This window comes from Suricata suricatta, chromosome 15 (genome assembly GCF_006229205.1).
Source record: "Suricata suricatta isolate VVHF042 chromosome 15, meerkat_22Aug2017_6uvM2_HiC, whole genome shotgun sequence".
In the NCBI taxonomy this organism is placed as follows: Eukaryota; Metazoa; Chordata; class Mammalia; order Carnivora; family Herpestidae; genus Suricata; species Suricata suricatta.
In genome coordinates, this window is record NC_043714.1 from 48,404,052 (window position 1) to 48,412,963 (window position 8,912).

Consider the following 8,912-nt stretch of genomic DNA (forward strand, 5'->3'; position numbering starts at 1 on the left):
GATAGGAATGAGCAAACAAGCAAGGCAGCGGTCCAAGGCCTTCGTCATTACGGAGCGAGATAAAATTTGACCTGACCTTTCACACTCTGTTCCACTCTCCTCTTCCACGGTGTCCGTCAGGCTCAGAACATACAAACAGATGCAGAAATTGACATTTTGCTGCCAACAGTGAATGTAACAAAAAAGAAAGCCAAGAGAAGATATTCTACCATGGCCCCAGAGAATGCCTGTTGTGAAATTATTTATAAAAGGACTGATGATTAGTTTTATTTAAATTTGGGTAACTGGGCAATTAATCTAGTTGAAGGGTGAAAAACTTGCAGCAATGAATGGGTCCATGATAAAGGTTTTAACCATGTTTTTGAAAATCTTTGTGAATAAAGAGCCCAAACCTAATGGGTCATGAAACAATCAGATCACCTTGATTGAGCTCTAGATGTAATGAAGTGACATAATCTGGGAAATACACAGAGTCAATGTTTTCTTTGTTTTTGTTTTGTTTTAATTTTTTTGTAGCGCTACACACTTAGAGAATGCTTCTTTTGAGATTGCACTCAAACTAGATAATCCCATCTCTTTGCACCAACAACTAGTATTTGATATAACACAGCCTTGGTTTTGTTGTTCTATAAAGAGAAAAAGCAGAAGAGAGAAAAGGAGGAGGAGAAGGAAGAAAAGGGGAAAAAAGAAGCAGAAGCAATGAGCAAGAGGAAGAGAAGGGGAAGAGGGAGGAGTAAAAGAGGAAGGAGGGGAAAAAGGAAAGAGAGAGGGATGAGGGAAGTTTCCTTTGTGGTAGCAAAAGAACAGTAATAAAATTGAGTCTTAATGTCTACATACCATGTGCTAAAAAGAAGCAGTCTTTTCTCTGGAGGCTTATCCTTAAAAAGGGGGAAATACCTTTACAGAAAACCTCGGAAAATCTTTCATTACATCTCTTTTTTTTCCAAGGGGTTCTCATGCCTGTTCATGAGGACATTTATATCAGCTCCTTTGTTGCCAAGGAAGCATTCAGCTTCCTTTGAAGTATCCAGACACTATTGGAGAGAAAGAAAAGTATTGGGACAAAAATCTAGGCATTATTAGGAAAGAAGGAAGCAGGAAAAAGATACTGCAATATTTTCCCTTATACTAAATTTTTAAAAATCCATGTTTTGTAATACGAATATTGGTATTCCTGTGTACTGTTTAATGAATTAAGCAAAGAGGCCATTAGACTGAGGTGGCTGTAAAGCAGTGGTAGCCTGTGTAAGCAAACTAACACCTAAGCCTGTAATGCCTCAAGGTTATGAAATCCAAACATAAGGACAACCAACCACAAACAGCAAAATAGACTTTAAGCAACAGCCAATCAAATCATTTCCTTTTTTGGTTCTGGCACCTTCTCTGTCTCCTCCCGGCGGAACACTCCTAACCACTTCTGGTTTGACTCTGTCCTATTGGAATTAAGTTTTGCTCAAATATACTGAAAAATTTTAAGATACCCCCATTTCTCTTTTACTCATATTTATTTCCTTTCCCTTTCTTAGTGTTTTTTAAAGGCCCATTTGGCCTCAGCTGCGCCAGAGAGACCCAACTGACATTTGTTTGCTTTTTTAAAAAACATATTTGAACCATAGAGTTAGGAAGGAACAGTGTGGTGCTTGAAAGATGGTGGCAGTGACCAGGGAGACAGTCAAGCTTGCCTAGGCACTCTTCCCCCGGAACGTAGAGTTTCCCCTTGCTGATGGGAGGCTGTGTGTTCTACCTGCCCCAACATCCATTCATCCTTCCGCTAGTACTAAGGAAGTACTGGATTTTCCTACGGAAGTAGTTCTCCCCATTCTCACACCATGGGGTTACCTTGGGCTGACCCTTTCTCAGGCTCTGTGGGTTCCTACATCATATGAACTTGGCCAATCAAAGAGCCAGTTCCCGCCTGCCACAGTAGGGACAGGGATGAAACCCAAGCTTTGCCAAACAGAACCCCAAAAACCAGCCCCAACACTTTATTCCACTGTGGTTGATTACCTGGGTGCTTATAGCCTAGAACAACCAGCTGACAATATGGCCACTATATAAAGAGTTTTCCTGAATATAAAGCTAATACAAAAGAAAGTACCATCAGTCATCAGGCTGAGATAGAGAGTGTTTGGTGAGCCTTATGAGGTTGTTTGAGCACCTGCATCCGATTATGCATGAAATCAATGTCCCTCTGGGCTTTACAGTTATATGGCCCAATGCATTGCCTTTCTTAAATACAGTAGAGCTTCTGACTCTTAATGCAGACCTAACTAGTTCACCTTCCCACTGCTAAATGTTGGAAGTAAAAGTTTTATTTCATTAAATATGTTTTCTTGTACTTATCCTTTGGCATTTCATTATTTCCTGCTTAGCCTCCACTGAATCTTTTTTCACAACAAAATACCAATTAATAATGAAAGAAGAAAAGGACAACTGTCTCCACACAAAGCTTTCTTGATTTCCCCGGCTAGAAATCATCTCCCTTTCCTTCAAACTTCCATGAGATGTATTCCTCACACATTTCACTTTTTATCTATTTTCTAGCATTTTTGCTCTATTCAATCTGTAATGCTTCTTAATACAAAGTCTGCATCTGATTCGACTTTGTACCACACAGTGTCTGATGTATTTCCTTCATTAAATGCTTAGTTAACATTGAAAGAATAAAAAAAAACCAAAATAAAACAAATATAGTGAACCACAAACACCTTCTTAGATACCACTTTTAAGGCTCTTCTGTCTTTTAAATTTTAAGGTTATCTTTCATTTTAGAACTGAAGAAGACTTGCTCTCTTTTGAGGAAAAGAGCTAAATGAATCCAATAAGTAAATAACTACTGAGTTACAAAGTACTAGCCTTTAATATTATTGTCTTACTAACACTTCTTCCCTTGGCTCTGACTCCAAAATAGCTTTTAAATTACTTCCTATGCTTCTTTGGAGAGCACAGTCCTGAACTCTGCCAGACATTCCTGCCAGGGTAATTTCTAGAGGAAAGAAGAACAAAGTCAATTGTTGTGGGCAAGCGCATGGCCAGGTCGGCAGGAGAAAATAGACAGCAGTGAAGAGTAACTGATAATTTAGAATTGAGATGGGAAACTCCAAGTGATGTCACAGGTAGATTATGATCAGAAGTCAATGTAAAGAAATAGTAGAGGGGCGCCTGGGTGGCTCAGTCGGTTAAGCGTCTGGCTTCAGCGCAGGTCATGATCTCATGGTTCGTGGGTTCGAGCCCCGCGTCGGGCTCTGTGCTGACAGCTCAGAGCCTGGAGCCTGCTTCAGATTCTGTGTCTCCCTCTCTCTCTGACCCTCCCCTGCTCACACTGTCTCTTTCTGTCTTTCAAAAATAAATAAAAAACATTAAAAAAAATGGTAGAAGCAAGTCACATGTTTGGGAGAGAGCCCTTCGCAGAGTGATACTAGTTTGAAAAGGCTCTTGTCAGAACTCTTCAGTTCCGTCTAGTGGCATCTGATATATATCCAAAGAGAGAAAAAATATATAAATAAATCCCAAACCTCTAAAATATAACTCTTAAATAAATTAGTTTCTCTTTTACTTTATATTCAAGGAAGCATTTATTTTTTATTTTTTGAGAGAGAGCAAGCAAGATTGTGTGAGCGAGGGAGAGGGACAAAGCTAGAGGGAGAGAGAGAAACCTAAGCAGACTCTGCGCCCAGTATGGAGCCCAACACAGGGCTTGATCCCATAACTGTGAGATCATGACCTGAGCTAAAATCAAGAGGTGGACACTCAACTGACTGAGCCACCTGGGTGCCCCTCCTAAAAATAATGAAAAATTCCAGATATGTACTCTTTGTGTTACAGTCCATGAGACTATTGGAACAGTTTTTGTATCCCTCCCCACAGTCCTAGGAGCTTGATTCTAGTCTTTCCCTTATCATATTGATGATGAAACTAAAACACAGAGTAGCAGTCACATCTTCAACATCACTTGTCTAGGAAGAGAAGTGAGGATTAGAACCCAAGTCTTTACATTAAAACTGTGATATCCACGAAGAAAGCTTCTTTCAACTCAGAACAATAATGCATAATGCAATATGCATTTAGTGTACACTATTCATGTGTTCTTGAGCTCCTGAAAACAGGACATTTTAAAAATCAATGTCTGCTTCAAAATGATAATAGTCATAAGAAAGGTGACCATAGGGGATGTTGGAGGGAGAGTAAGGGGCTAAATGAGTTTCTCTGTATTTCATTCCAATCTTCTCATATTAGAAAATTGTAAATAGATATTCCCTTCTTTGTTTTCCTCTACATGTTTTCCCCTCTCTGATTCATTAAAAAAACACTGAAGTGACCAGGAAAGCTAGATGAGATTATATTGTATTGGACAAACTAGTTCACTTAAGAAAACTTTGGGTTTATTTCATTAACAAAGGCATACTTAAGAAAGAAATGATTCATAAAAAGTTTCATAAATTGACAGCTCAGGGGATGAAATGAGAGAGCTAGTTACTTGTGTTGCAGTATCACTCTGATTTTTAAACAAGGTGGTATTTCTTGAGGAACTTTTGATAGGGCAGAGAATTTGTCGAAATGAATCAGAACTATAATTTATGAGCTTTATACTCTCCAAACATAATAGAACTGAATTCTGTTGTGTTTCCTGTATGTATAGATGTTGCATCATCTCTCTTCCTGTACCTGACAAGAACTTTTAACACATCTGTCTACCTGACATTTCAAATTTCTAATTTGCTTTGTGAGAAAAACAAAAATTCTCTGACATACCCACTGAGTAATCTGTGTAGGAAGCAAGAAATCTGTCTGCTTCCATTTGGGGGAGAGGACTGAGGATACTGATTAAGGACATATGAGAAAGCAAAACACACAGATAAAGGAAAGGGAAGTAAAAACATGTGAAAAGATTTAAAGACACTGGAAAGTGATAATAAAACTAACACCAACCGATTTATACTTAATATTTATCATTGGCTCTCTCTGGCTGATTATTTATCCATATGGGTGGCCTATCTTCCCAGCTGGGTTGTGAGTTCCTTTCAACTCCAACACCTCGCTGAAAGCTTTGCTCGGCACTGACTGCCAAAAAATCTTTGGCTGTCTATTCCTCATAAAGAACAAAATGGAGATGTATTTTTTAATGCCTCAAGACAAGATCTCTTCCTACCTTTTGTGAATGTCTTAACTAAAAAGAGATTTATCCCACGGGATAAAGGGAGAGAGGTGAGAGTTTTGAGGCACTTGGGAGAAGTAATGAAGAGATCATTTGCTTTAGCCTAGGAAGCAGAAGAGTGCCATAAATTCTACAAATAGCAGGATCTCAAGAAAACGGCAGAATTTCCTACATGCTAGGTGAAAAGATAGTGAGAGATCTGTTGGCTTTCAAAATCCAGCTCTTCCTGGACACTGGCCAGTTGAGTAGGAACGAGTGTGGATCAATGGAAGATGGGGCCTTCGAATGTGCTCTTCATAGAACATCAGGGCCTTTGCAGGACTCTTGTGAGGGAGAGTTCCAGGAGTATCTAAGGCCACCTTTCCCATCAGCCTGGCTGGATGGGGGCTTTGACTGGATTCGGCAGACTCAAAGGGAATATCTCCTGCACAGATGCATGTATTTTTGGAATTAAAAAAAAAAACCATAGCTGCTGCATATTTCAAGTGTCTTGAGCCTTTCACAACATTAAAGGGGAAATACATTTTTCTGATAAAGTTTATCTCTATTTTTTGGTTGTATTGAAAAATGTAGAAAAGAATAACGAAATAAATAAGAAATAATTTCACCATCCAAAGATCACCTGACTTCTGGTTTGGTTTTCTCTCATTCATTCTGTTATCTTCTCAAAAACTAACATTTTCTAAAAACACTTTCATGAAAAATATAATTTTGTAAAGCTGTAATCACTGTTAATATTTCTACTACATATTTTTTAAATTTTTGATTTAAATCCCAGTTAGTTAACATCCAGTGCAATATGAGCTCAGGTGTTTAGTGTGATTCAACACTTCCTTACAACACCAGGTGTTCTTATGGTCTCTTCCTAGTAAAAAACACAGTTATAATTAACTTTGTAACCATATGTATGACAACTATCTGGAGTTAGCTCTATATGTCTAAAAAGTTTTAATGCCTACACTTTCCAACTAAAATTTCATCATTCTTGAGAAATTTTTTTTTCTAGTCCTCATTCTTTTGTTCTATGGTACATCTTCCAACAGATCACTTAGACAATGTTGGCAACCAGTTAGTTTTATAGGAAACACCACAGCATGGTTTTTAAAAATATGCATAGTCTTTGAGGTCATGCAGCTTAGGCTTTGGATGTCAGTTCTACAATAAATGATTTTGTGACTTTAAAAAATGTATTTAACATGCCTGAGACAGAAAAATAACTACCTCCTAAGGTAACTGTAAGGGTTAGATAAAATAATTTCTGATAACCACCAAACTCTAAACTTATAAAACCTTATACACTTTCAGTGAATGGTAGCTGGCACTAATATTATTCTGGAATAAACTATTCCAACTATAGACTCTGTTGAATAGGTAGCCCTAGTCAGCAATATTTGGTCCTATGTTACTCATCCTCAAAGTTCATCTACAGCTGATTAGGTCAAGTGTAGGTTCTATAACCTAATGGTAGTTAATTCATAAGCTGATATGAAGAAAAACAATTGATCTAACAATGGCAAGCTGGACCAATCATACTGACATTTTGGGGGACTTTGACATAGAAAATCTTGGAGATAGATAAATGTCTTTTAGGCTAAAAGAAAAAAGCATGTCAGATAGAAAGCTGAAAATAATACCGAAAGTAATGATAAATAGGTAAATGTAAAAGATTGTTTTTCACTCCCATTTTTCCTTAAAAGATAATTGACTTTTTTTTTGTTTAAGGCAAAACAATAACAGTGTAAGGTGAGGTTTATAACATATGTAGAAGGAAAATACATTAAACAATAACACAAAGTACTGGAGACTGACAAGTAAATTAAGTTGCATTGTTCTAAAATTATTACATTTGTGATGTGGGAAATAGCAGATGGAAAGTAAAAAGTTTGAAATTGAAAGTAGAAGTGTAAAATATCCAGTATAATGTGAAATGGTACAATATCGATTCAAATTAGTTTTTGATAGGTTAAGCATGCATTTTATTATTTAGAATAATCACTTAAAATACAATAAACTAATAAAAGAGGTATAGTGCTATAGCAACTAGTTAAAAGTAAAGAAGAAATATGTTTATATTTAGCTCAGCAGAGGAAATAAATATTATATTAGAAAATATTTGGTTACCCTCCTAAAAGACAAGAAAAGGATCAACAGAGAAACAAAAACACAAAATCACAAATGAAAAACAAATGGGAAAATGGTGAGCTTGAGCTAAATCATACCAATTATCATATTAAATGCAAGTGAAATTGACATTAAATATTGTAAAAAAGCAAGACCCAACTACATGTTGGTTATAAAATATGAACATTAAATACAAAGACACACATAAAGTAAAAGTTAAAGAATGGAAAAAGACATGTATAAGCAATAAAGATAAGAAAGCTGTTATTATTCTCTTAATATTTGTCTCAGTAGCAATGTTAATATGAAACAGAGGTAAAGGAAAACATTACTTGATAATGAAAGGGGAAAATTTATTAGTAATATATAGCAATCCTAAATATGTATAGATAATAAGAGCATCACAATTGATGTAACAGAACCCCACACAACTCAAGAAAGATATCCATAGCATAACAGGAAAATTTAACACTCCATTCTCAAGAAGTATAAACAAGCATTTGTAAGGATATAGAACATCTTCTTAATACTATTAACCAGCTTAACATAATTAGTACTTATGGAACAGTAGACCAAAAATCTGCAGAATACACAAACTTTTCATGTAACCATGAGACATTCACCACAATAGTCAATATACTGGGATAGGTAAGGTCTTAAAAACATAAAAAAATTAAAAATCAATAACAAGAAGACACCTAAAAAAAGATACAAATGTTTGGAACATGAACAACACTCTTCTGAATAGCCAATAGCTCAAAGAAGAATCGAGAAATTTTAAAAATATTTTAAACTCAATGATAATGAAAACACAACATTATCAAAATGTATGGGCTACAACTAAAGCTGTGCTTCGTGGTGAACATATAGCTTTAAACGCCTGTACTGGAAAAGAAGAAATGTTCAGAATCAGTTGTCTAAATGACTACTTTAAGGCAGGAGCATAATTTGACTCAAAATAATTAGAAGAAAGTAATAATGAGGATAAAGGCAGAAATCAATGAAATAGAAACTAGAAACACTAGAAAAAAATTTCATATAATCTCTATCTGGATACATGCATAACTTTCCCATTATCAACATCCCCCACTGGAGTAATACTTTTGTGATGTTGAGGTGTATTCCCTCTATCCCTACTTTGTTGAGGGTTTTTATCACAAATTGATGCTGTACTTTGTAAAATGCTTTTTCTGCATCTATTGAGAGGATTATATGGTTCTTATCCTTTCTTTTATTAATGTGGTGTATCACATTGGTTGATTTCCAAATATTGAATGACTGTTGCAGCCCAAGAATAAATCCTACTTGATCATGTTAAATAATTCTTTTAATGTACTGCTAGATTCAATTTGCTAGTATTTTGTTGAGAATTTTTGCATCCATGTTCATCAGGGATATTGGCCTGTAATTTTCCTTGTTAGTGGGGCCTTTGTCTAGTTTTGAAATCAGTGTAATGCTGGTCTCGTAGAATGAGTTCGCAAGTTTTCCTACCATTTTTATCTTTTGGAACAGTTTGAGAAGAGTAGGTACTAACCCTTATTTAAATAATAGGCAATCAACAGAATGGGAAAGGATAGTTGCAAATGACATATCAGATAAAGGGCTAGCATCCAAAATCTACAAGGAACTCACCAAA